Source organism: Salvelinus sp. IW2-2015, linkage group LG5 (genome assembly GCF_002910315.2).
Source record: "Salvelinus sp. IW2-2015 linkage group LG5, ASM291031v2, whole genome shotgun sequence".
NCBI classification, from domain to species: Eukaryota; Metazoa; Chordata; class Actinopteri; order Salmoniformes; family Salmonidae; genus Salvelinus; species Salvelinus sp. IW2-2015.
The window spans coordinates 26,283,166-26,295,600 of record NC_036844.1 but is presented as its reverse complement, the minus strand read 5'-3'; the positions used below and the strand labels follow the sequence as shown (position 1 = coordinate 26,295,600).

Here is a 12,435-nt window from a genome sequence, read left to right as displayed (position 1 = left end):
GGCACAGATTTTGGGCTGAGGACTATGTTCCTTTGACTTTATCGCTATCTGGTGGTGCATACCATCATTACACAACAGCGGATCACATTCTAACAGTGGTTCAGCAAAATTCTCTTGGTACAATAATTTGGTTCTTATTAAATATTTTCTTAACTGCATTGTTGGTTAAGGGCTTGTAAGTAAGCATTTCACAGTAAGGTCTACACCTGTTGTATTCAGTGCATGTGACAAAATTTGATAACTGAAAAGGGTTGGAAAACACTGTTGTAACAAGTAGATTCAAGGAGGATTTACAATAATACATGCCATTTAAAAAAATACTTTCTTGTAGTGAATTGATTTAAGCTAAACCCTGCTTGTATATCTCTAGTGAGGAGTATTTTATAACTTGACATCTATTAATCTTGACAAAGAGATGAGACCGAGCCAAACTGAACAATGGTTACATCAAAACAATGTATTCCTCACAGCTCGGTGAGACTTCCTTGTGAGTTGCTCCTCCATGTAGCGATCTGCTTCATAGCTGGGTTTAACATCAGGCTACTTATCTGAATGTCACATGACTTTTCTAACAGATGTGGCATTATGGTGAAGAATATAACAGGAAGCTGGTTGTAGAAAATTTGTATATTACACCTTGATGCAGGGATACATAGAAGTTCCATAAATAGTTCACAGTGGGAACTCTTGTCTAGCAACTCAGGGGTAAAAGTAACATACAGTACAACATATGTTATACTAAGACAATGATTATGACATGTTACAACAGCAAATTAAAGCCTTCAGTGTATCTAACACGTTTTACAACAGATTTTACAATTAGTTTGCACCAAAACGAGACAGTGTTGTCAACTGTCAAAAACTAAAATAAGTGTTGTCAACATAATATGTGAAACACTGAAAAAGCTTACATAATCTAAAATAAATAATATTGTGAAAACTTCCCAGCACTATGAGTAGCTGTTTTCTCAATTAGATATGGGTTGGATTGACACATAAATTAAAATAACATCTTGGATGGAGTGTTTAAAATTTAGACACTAAAGACTGAACAACAAACAAACAGGTCAACTAATTTTGAAGGGGCAGGTCTTGATGGGTAAGGCCTTCTCTTGTGTGCTTATGTTTCAGCCTGTCCGGGACCCAAATCTATCCTAATTGCTCCCCTCTCCTCAAGTCCCCCCTTCAACACCAGAACAGCAGCTGAAGCAAAGATGCACTGTTTAAACTTCTATTTCCTTGGGACACCGACCTTCCTGTGTCCAGGAAGAGCTAAACTACATGTGATGCGCATGCTACTATTGTAAACTTTGCAATGAGCACCTGAATTGGACATTGTCCAGAACAAGTGGTACACACTTCAGAATTTCACAAATGAGCATAATAGCCTCTTGAGGTCTGGACACTATCAGAGTTGTTCAGGCAACAGGAGAGATATTGATTGATATGGGGAGGCCATTGTGTTTCATGACATCATCCAAGTCGTCATCCTCTATAACCACTGTAAACGAAAGGGGGAAAAGACTATGAACATCAATATATTGACAGATGAATGAACAACATTCTACATAACTTCTACAAGTCTGATTCTGATATGTTACGTTTGGTATGATTAGTAGGTGGTCGTAGAACACAAACGTCTAGCAACCCAACGGTTGCAACTTCAAATCTCTTCATGGACAATTTTAGCTAATTAGCCACTTTTCAACTACTTACTACTTTTTTTTAGCTAATTTGCAACTACCTAGCAAGCTTGCTAACTCTTCCTCTAACCTTAACCATTTAGCCAACCCTTCCCCTATAAACTAACTCATAAACTTAACCCTAGCCTAGCTAACGTTAGCCAGCTAGCTAACATGAACCACCTAACGTTAGCTAGAATTCGTAACATATCACACTCTTGGCAAATTCGTAACAAATTGTACATTTAGCAAATTCGTAACATATAATAGGAATTGTAATTCGTACCATATCATATCAGTGATGGACATACACATATTAATACATACCATACGAAACGTAACATATCATACTAAACGAGTATCTCGGATTTATGTACAAAATAATACGAAATGCTCTCTGAAACCAGGTAGATAATTTAGTCACGTGCAATTCAGTTTCTTTCAGCGCAATTCTAGTTCCTCGTCTTTTGCTTGCTTGCCCCATCATCTCCGACACTCACCTCTCTTCGACCGTCCTATTTGCCCTAACTTCGGGGCCCGTTGACCTCGTCTCCGCTGGGGGGAGTCAAAACTCAGCACACCKCTGTTGAATCCATTCCACAAACCAGGCACCTCACCCGACTCGCGTGGGATTACTGAGCTGGGCTGGAGTACGCCAGAGGGTGGTAGAAGCTCGGGCATTGCCGCTATTCCGTACATGTCCAGTGGTTGAGGTGCGCTTTCTTGGCTCTTTCGGTTTTTCTCTGGCTCTGTCTCTAGAATTCTCGACACCTCTGCAGCGCCCGGGCGCTGCTTCTCCTTGTCCTTGCTTCCACAACAGTACAACATGCAGTATACCGGCAGATATTTTTGTGTCGATGAGATAAATATCGTTGTCGCTGGCTAAAGACGGAGTTAAAATGGAGAATGTGGTAGATAACAAAACTCAAGAAAATCAACTGGAAACATATTTCACACTTTAGCAGCACAATTTCCCTGCTGATCGGCAATACATGTATGTCAAATGTCAGAGACGATTAAAATACAACATTCTAGAGGCAAATCAAAACGTAAACATGTCAGCCCTGGAAACTGTCACAAAATGTGTTGACGTATGCAGACCAAGACCCTTGTGCATCCATTGCGCAAACCTCATCCCACATGCATTTAATGGTTTCCGTATCACTTTTCAGACATAGTTATTATGGCAAAATAGCCTTTTGGTGCACATTATTTCAAACCTTTTCTATAACTAGTGGTCAGCGCAGAAGGTCCTCTTCACAGTTTTCCCATTGCCAAGTGTTGTGATTTTACAGTCGAACATTTGCCCACTCCCAATTCGCACAGTTTCGACGTCTTAAAGGTGTAGTAGGCTAGACCGTCAATGATAAATGCTTTATTACAATCCGGGATTTCCCAAACACATATCTGATTGCGTCATGATGCACACAGTTCTGGGAATTATGTCAAAACAAATATATCATATTCATATTATATTATTATATTCATATATTCATATTATATGACGTTCCATTACTAACAGGTAGATATGAACATCCATAGGCTAACAGACTATAATAATCATCATGCGGTGTTAAATAGGACACCTTACACCGAGGTTGTAAAACTGATCATGGTCACTGCATCAAACATATGCTAACAAGTGCCGCCACCAGCTTTGTGAATGGAGATTGAACAGACACCAGGCAGACATGATCAGTGAATACATGTTTCAGACATCAGTCAGGATTCATTTAAATGATGTGTTAAATTGGTCTTTCTGTTCTATGAGTCATCTAACTTATCAGAGTGAGGTGTTATTGAGAACCTGCATGGTATTTAGCTTTACATCCTGCTTCTCATGGTGAGAGAATGTGAACAGGACTTGGTGTTGTTCATGACAGGCTGGGTCTGTATTACAAAACAAGACAATAATGTCCAATATGTCTGTCCATTCACTCCCCTGTTCCAATAACAGCCTAAGTGTGGAAGAGTGAGTGAATGTAGGATAGTGCTGTTTGAGTCTCACATACAGTATGTCTTCATTATTAATTTTCTTCCTGACCATCCTCAGTTCCTGGAAATGAGAGCTGCATAAGAGGGCAACTAAGGGTTTTGGTGTTGAGAGACAGTGATATCTTGTTGATAGTGTTATGTGCACAAGAGTTATAGGGCTTTAGAATTTTATCATGATTTAGAGAAAATATCTGACAAGAGAGATGGATACAGTAGGGTAGGTCTAATAACAAGTTATAAAAAGCAACACTGAATGTCTTTTGTTTTATTTCTGCACCCTTGTGTACAATTAATTGAGTAATATTTTCCACATTATGTATGTTTCGGAGTATCAGTGTGACTAGATTGACATTAAGTTATTGCCTCACCCACTTTTTGACCCTGTGTTCAGAGTTGAGAAACAAGGCCTAACCCTGACATTGAGTGTTCAGAGTTGAGAAACAAGGCCTAACCCTGACATTGAGTGTTCAGGGTTGACAGGCTGGGGACAGATTTTAGGAGCGTATATGTCTTTGATGATGAGACAACTTCATGACAAACATTCCTCCACTCTCCAGTTCTTAATAAGACAATAAGGCAATCCTGTCAGGCGTCTGTTCTGTTGTTCCCATCAACAGTTCAGTCTCAAAACTCTGTTTCTCACAGGTAAGAGGTGCCCACCTTTTGAGATGCTCAGACTAAGACTGTCAATGGACATGTATTATTGACTTTCATTATATTTTATCAAGAAACATTTTAAGAATAAATGCACTGTGAGATTCGATAAGGTTGAATGGAGAGGAATCATAATTGTGTTTCAGATCATTAATTTGGCTCCATAGTTTACTCTCTAACCCAAGTTATATTTTAATCAGTTATGGTTATGTTTAATTCTACTTTGATTATATTTTCCTGATGGAAAAGGTTGTTGTAATCACTCTGTAATAACAGAAGACTAATTCACATTTAAAATAATTTTTGGGGTTGAAGTTTGATGGAATGACCAATGAATGTGTTCTCTTTTTGGGAATTGGGAATTGTCTGATTACTGCCATTTGTTCTGTACTAATGATGAGATCAGCTTAAGAAATGTCTCTCAAGGCAAACCAAAGCGTAGTTTATGAAGATGTATGTTCTATTCCTCTCTATGTCTTTGTAGATAAGAAGTCACCATGAATTAATTCATCATCAAGCTGTCATGAAGTCTGACCAGTGGAGTTCTGGAATCTGTGACTGCACTGATGACATGGCAGACTGTTATTGTGTGTGTGTGTGTGTGTGTGTGTGTGTGTGTGTGTGTGTGTGTGTGTGTGTGTGTGTGTGTGTGTGTGTGTTGTGTGTGGTGTGTGTGTGGTGTGTGTGTGTGTGTGTGTGTGTGTGTGTGTGTGTGTGTGTGTGTGTGTCATATTTTTATGTATGTGTGTGATCACATTTGTTTGTATATGTTAGTAATTGATAATGTGTTTGTGTGTGCAATTTTAAGATTCATAGTTTATAAGTCTGTATTATTGATTGGTGCTTTAATCATTTTGACCAGGCTGTTTTGGATGCTGGTGTTGTCCCTTCCATGCCTGTAAACATGCAAGGCAGTGCAGACAGTGTCTTTGTCTCCCTCTGCTGGACATCTTTGGCATCATCCCACCCATCACAATGTCAATGAGGGTGTGCATGCGCCAGCGCTACGGCATCTAAGTAAGGACATTTAGAGTTAGCTTCTTTTGGATAAAAAAAAGCTTACGTTTACCTAACTCAGCTAAAGCATATTATGATACATATTTTGTCATCTAACCACACCTGGTGTACTGTGCAATTCATAGGTTTAATTGTTAGTGAACATTTTCCCCTTCTCTAGGAATGTATAACTGTCTTGTGTTGGGCCTTTCCAGTGACTGCTTGTATGAACATTGATGAAACATTGCTGACTGTGTCTCCAGGTTATGGAGGTAAAATAATGACTTAATTATACAAGTATGTAAAGTATGATTTGCACATATGAATTATGATTTGCACATGTAAAATATGAGTTGCACCTGTATATTGTGTTTTGTAGTTGCAAAAAAATATTTGCAAACGTAACTTATTTTGAGAATAAATGCAACACTTGCAAACAGGTAAATTGATATGTGAATAAATTCAATAACATTTGCAAGCATGCAACTACATTTGAGAATTAATACAACTCATTAAATTAAATACTCAGTTAAATAAAGGTTAAATAAAACAAATAAAATACAAATAAATAAATAAATATTTAATACATTTGCGACTGGTGAATCTTCTGTGAATCAAAACTACATTTGCCGATGTCGAATCTTTGCGCTCAGAGTTTTGGCACTCATTTTGCGACAAACCTGTGCCAAAAGTTTTGCAGTTGTAAAAAAATGCTATAAGCAAGCAGCACAGAAACATACAAGCTCTGGTGGTCAGGGCTTGTTCTTCCGACCAATCAGGTGAAGTGTTGTCATTCTTGAACGCGCTTTCACATTTTACAGAGTTCTGGTCTGGAAGGAAATGTGTTAAAATTAATAGCTAGCTAGCTAAATGATATTCACAGAATTTGAAAACTACAACAAGGTGTTGGTGAGGAAGATGACGGGAAGAATTAAAGGAGGGTTTACACATAGCATAACTGCTACAAAGCTGATGCTAGCTATCTTATTTTCTATTGGCATTACATGGCTGGTTATCTAGCTAGCTTGCACTATAGCCGTCTTGTGTTGTGTACCAGAGCAATATGTCTAGCTATGTACTTGTCATTTGGTTGAGACTAACATTTGTCTAGAAAATAATTATTTGTTCTGTGTATATTTCGTTTGTAGTTGGTTGGCTTTTCCTAGTTAGCAAGCTGAGATCTCTGCACAAATTTATTAAGGTTATCTAGCTTGCTAGTTAATAATATTTTGAGGAGAACAGGCTAGCTTCCTGCACAATCAAGACAAGAGGGGGTGGGGAAGATGATTAAATTAAGTTTCTTCATCTGGCTGCTGCAGTGCCCAGGCGAGATGTGCTAACAAGATGTCAATGTCGAACCAATGCAATGATATTCCTTTTACCAAAGAGCACCTCCTGTCTACCAAAACCTACTATTGTGTACCTTAGCAGCGCTTCTCTTCCTTTTTTTCCTGCTAATTTATTTTATTGGCTTGGTATATGAGCTGCTTTTTCTGAAAATGTCTCATATATCTAGCTTGTTGTTGTTATATTGTCCGTTAAATGTTACAGCCACAACATCAGGATCATGTTGTCTGTAGACCAGCGAGGAGGAGAAAAGCCTGCTTTGGGTGAGCTAGCTAGAACAACATCAACTAGCTAGCTATAATAGCAGATAATCACGTTCAGGTAACGCATGGATAGAACTAGCCATCTGTAGTAATTGTATAATTTTGAAACCACCACATGCACATCATCTGTATCTGTTACATTTCATATTATGTCTTACTATATTGCTATGTCTCAAATTGTACAAATCATCAGCATGAAGAGTACTGAATTCTGTTTGTTTATATAATTGTGATTAATACTATTAATATTACAATTAGCAACATAACATTGTTGACACATTGTGACAGCTCGAATAATGTGGTTGAAGACTAGTGCAGGGCTCTCCAACCATGTTCCTGTAGAGCTTCACTCCAACCCTAATCTAGCGCACCTGATTTTAATAATTACCTGGTTAATAAATTAATCAGGTTAGTTACAACTGAGGTTGAAAACCTACAGGAGGGTAGCTCTCCAAGAACAGGGTTGGAGAGCCTTGGACTAATGGATCTAGTTCTTAGATCAATGCATTTGGAATTTGATAAGTCACTACAAAGGTGCAGTTCCCCGAAGTGGAGCTGTCACCTAATGCAATGGATGGGAAGACTTATCTATGGGATCAATATCATGCCAAATGTATTGTGAACTCACAGCATGCATTTTGTATTTGTGTATCATGATCTGTACAGATAAGTACCAATCCACAAATGTAAATCACCAATCCACAAATGTACATCACATTCCATGAATGTAAATCGCTATCCACAAATGCAATTCACTATCCACAAACAAACACCTTTTGATTTGTATTTGTAAATCGATATATTGCAAGGGCCTTAAATAAAATGCCGCCCATGAAGACAAAAAGTTCTCACGCATAGAAAGTGATTTGTAGTCGTAGAAAAAAGGTTGACTCTTGTCCGGACCTCTGGCAGTCTATGGGGGTGCCACATGGTTCAATTCTCGAGCCGACTCTTTTCTCTGTATACATCAATGATGTCGCTCTTACTGCTGGTGATTCTCTGATCCACCTCTACCCCATTGATTCTGTTGACCCAGATCACTGGTTGCTGCGGAAAAGGAGGAGGTTAAAGGGGGTGAGTGTAACCGGTGTGAAATGGCTAGCTAGTTAGCGGTGCTTGCTAATAGCGTTTCAATCAGTGACTTCACTCGCTCTGAGACCTTGAAGTAGGTGTTTCCCTTGCTCTCCAAGGGCCGCAGCTTTTGGGTAACGATGCTTCGAGGGTGACTGATGTCGTTGTGTGCAGAGGATCCCTGGTTCAAGCCCAGGTTGGGGCGGGGAGAGGGACGGAAGCAATGCTGTTACATAGTCTGATCCCATATCCTATACCTCCCCTCAGGAATACTTATGTCTCCTTAATCCTCATCGTCTGTGCAACATGAGACAGTGGATGGATTATAATCACTTTCAATGTATGACATATCCTTCACATTTAGTGGTGCTATCACACTGGCCAGCTAATTCAACTATTTGGATGATGAACGGGTGTACACCGCAATAGTGTTGCAAATATAGAGTAATCTAGGGCTAGGGTTTCGATTATTTACATTGGACATACTATGGTTACACATATGGTTAACATATTATGGTTGAATCTATTCTACCGTGCCCAGAAACCTGCTCCTTTTACTCTCTGTTCCGAACGTACTAGACAACCAGTTCTTATAGCCTTTAGCCGTACCCTTATCCTACTCCTCCTCTGTTCCTCTGGTGATGTAGAGGTTAATCCAGGCCCTGCAGTGCCTCGCTCCACTCCCATTCCCCAGGCGCTCTCATTTGTTGACTTCTGTAACCGTAAAAGCATTGGTTTCATGCATGTTAACATTAGAAGCCTCCTCCCTACGTTTTCTTTTATTAACTGCTTTAGCACACTGCAACCCGGATGTCTTAGCCATGTCTGAATCCTGGCTTAGGAAGACCACCAAAAACCCTGAAATTCCATCCCTAACTATAACATTTTCCGACAAGATAGAACTGCCAAAGGGGGCGGAGTTGCAATATTCTGCAGAGATAGCCTGCAGAGTTGTCTTACTATCCAGGTCTGTGCCCAAACAATTTGAGCTTCTACTTTTAAAAATCCACCTTTCCAGAAACAAGTCTCTCACCGTTGCCGCTTGCTATAGACCACCTTCTGCCCCCAGCTAAGCCCTGGACACCATATGTGAATTGATTGCCCCCCATCTATCTTCAGAGCTCGTGCTGTTAGGTGACCTTAACTGGGACATGCTTAACACCCCGGCCATCCTACAATCTAAGCTTGATGCCCTTAATCTCACACAAATTATCAATGAACCTACCAGGTACAACCCCAAATCGGTAAACACGGGCACCCTCATAGATAACATTCTAACCAACCTGCCCTCCAAATACACCTCTGCTGTCTTCAACCAGGATCTCAGCGATCACTGCCTCATTGCATGCATCCGTAATGGGTCAGCGGTCAAACGACCACCCCTCATCACTGTCAAACGCTCCCTAAAACACTTCAGTGAGCAGGCCTTTCTAATCGACCTGGCCCAGGTATCCTGGAAGGATATTGACCTCATTCCATCAGTAGAGAATGCTGATGGTTATTCTGGTTATTCTTTAAAAGTGCTTTCCTTACCATCTTAAATAAGCATGCCCCATTCAAAAAATGTTGAACCAGGAACAGATATAGCTCTTGGTTCACTCCAGACCTGACTGCCCTTGACCAGCACAAAAACATCCTGTGGCGTACTGCATTAGCATCAACTAGCCCCCGCGATATGCAACTTTTCAGGGAAGTTAGAAACCAATACACACAGGCAGTTAGGAAAACAAAGGCTAGCTTTTTCAAACAGAAATTTGCATCTTGCAGCACAAACTCAAAAAAGTTCTGGGACACTGTAAAGTCCATGGAGAATAAGAGCACCTCCTCCCAGCTGRCCACTGCACRGAGGCTAGGAAACACTGTCACCACCGATAAATCCACGATAATTGAGAATTCAATAAGCATTTTTCTACGGCTGACCATGCCTTCCACCTGGCTACACCTTCCCCGGTCAACAGCCCTGCACTCCCCACAGCAACTTGCCCAAGCCTCCCCCATTTGTCCTTCACCCAAATACAGATAGCTAATGTTCTGAAAGAGCTGCAAAATCTGGATCTCTACAAATCAGCCAGGCTAGACAATCTGGACCCTCTCTTTCTAAAATTATCAGCCGAAATTGTTGCAACCCCTATTACTAGCCTGTTCACCTCTCTTTCGTATCGTGAGATCCCCAAAGATTGGAAAGCTGCCGTGGTCATCCGCCTCTTCAAAGGGGGAGACACTCAAGACCCAAACTGCTACAGACCTATATCTATCTATCCTAACCTATCCCAAGGTCTTCGAAAGCCAAGTTAACAAAAAGATCACCGACCATTTCGAATCCCACCGTACCTTCTCCGCTATGCAATCTGGTTTCCGAGCTGGTCATGGGTGCACCTCAGGCACGCTCAAGGTCCTAAACGATATCATAACCGCCATCGACAAGAGACAATACTGTGCAGCTGTATTCGTCGACCTGGCCAAGGCTTTCAACTCTGTCAATCACCACATTCTTATCGGCAGACTCAACAGCCTTGGTTTCTCAAATGACTGCCTCGCCTGGTTCACCAACTACTTCTCTGACAGAGTTCAGTGTGTCAAATCGGAGGGCCTCTTGTCCGGACCTCCGGCAGTCTATGGGGGTGCCACAGGGTTCAATTCTCGAGCCGACTCTTTTCTCTGTATACATCAATGATGTCGCTCTTGCTGCTGGTGATTCTCTGATCCACCTCTACGCAGACGACACCATTCTGTATACTTCTGGCCCTTCTTTGGACACTGTGTTAACTAACCCCCAGACGAGCTTCAATGCCATACAACTCTCCTTCTGTGGCCTCCAACTGCTCTTAAAAGCAAGTAAAACTAAATGCATGTTCTTCAACCGATCGCTGCCCACACCTGCCCGCCCGTTCACCATCACTACTCTGCACGGTTCTGACTTAGAATATGTGGACAATTACAAATACCTAGGTGTCTGGTTAGACTGTAAACTCTCCTTCCAGACTCACATTAAGCCTCTCCAATCCAAAATTAAATCTAGAATCAGCTTCCTATTTCGCAACAAATCATCCTTCACTCATGTTGCCAAACATACCCTCGTAAAACTGACTATCCTACCGATTCTTGACTTCGGCGATGTCATTTACAAAATAGCCTCCAACACCCTACTCAGCAAATTGGATGCAGTCTATCACAGTGCCATCCGTTCTGTCACCAAAGCCCCATATACTACCCACCACTGCGACCTGTATGCTCTCTTTAGCTGGCCCTCGCTTCATATTCGTTGCCAAACCCACTGGCTCCAGGTCATCTATAAGTCTTTGCTAGGTAAAGCCCTGCCTTATCTCAGCTCACTGGTCACCATAGCAGCACCCACCCGTAGCACACGCTCCAGCAGGAATTTCACTGGTCACCCCCAAAGCCAATTCCTCCTTTGATCGCCTTTCCTTCCAGTTCTCTGCTGCCAATGACGGGAACAACCTGCAAAAATCACTGAAGCTGGAGACTCATATCTCCCTCACTAACTTTAAGCACCAGCTGTCAGAGCAGCTCACAAATCACTGCACCTGTACATAGCCCATCTGTAAATAGCCCATCCAACTACCTCATCCCCATACTGTTATTTATTTAGCTCCTTTGCACCCCAGTATCTCTACTTGCACACTCATCTTCTGCACATCTATCACTCCAGTGTTTAATTGCTATATTGTAATTATTTCGCCACTATGGCCTATTTATTGCCTTACCTCCCTTATCCTACCTCATTTGCACACACTGTATATAGACTTTGTTACGTTACAGCCTTATTCTAAAATTGATTAAATAAATACAAATGTAGCATCATACCTAAGAAGACTTGAGGCTGTAATCACCGCCAAAGGTGCTTCAAGAAAGTAAAAAGCCTCTTCACTCATTGTTTTGGCTTAAATTCTGTATTTTACATGAAAATCAAAGCTTAATATGGGCAAAAAGAAAAGAGAAGGCTTACCATGTACATCAAGGGACAGTCGTTTCACTCCTTCCGGATCCTCGAAGATGGCCGATGTCCCTCATGAGGAGCCTGTAATATCATATTATTGTACCATTGGTCAACTGCCCCCTCCACCTTGGACTCAACATCCACAAAGGTAACGTCCATCTTAGCCCCTGCATTAAAGTTTTTGCGTTGAAACGCATGCAGACTGCTGTTTAGGACGTTGCCCCTGTGGACATTTATCATGTTGGCGATGGTGCAGTTGTCCTGGTCCATTCAGATCCAAAGCGTACGTAAAATGGCATGTACAGTTGAAGTCGGAAGTTTACATACACCTTAGTCAAATACATTGAAACTCAGTTTTTCACAATTCCTGACATTTAATCCTATAAAAAATTCCCTGTTTTAGGTCAGTTAGGATCACAACTTTATGAAATGTCAGAATAATAGTAGGGAGAATTATTCACTTTCCCAG

General features: G+C 41.0%; 1 long non-coding RNA gene across 1 annotated transcript; it reads right to left on the bottom strand.

Annotated features, from left to right (window-relative positions):
* Positions 1 to 432: 432 nt before the first annotated feature.
* Positions 433 to 3,029, bottom strand: LOC139027762 (uncharacterized). The gene is made up of 2 exons (XR_011479909.1): positions 2,183 to 3,029; positions 433 to 1,501 (listed from the first exon to the last, which is right to left on the bottom strand). It is a non-coding gene; the product is annotated as an uncharacterized lncRNA (long non-coding RNA).
* Positions 3,030 to 12,435: the final 9,406 nt, after the last annotated feature.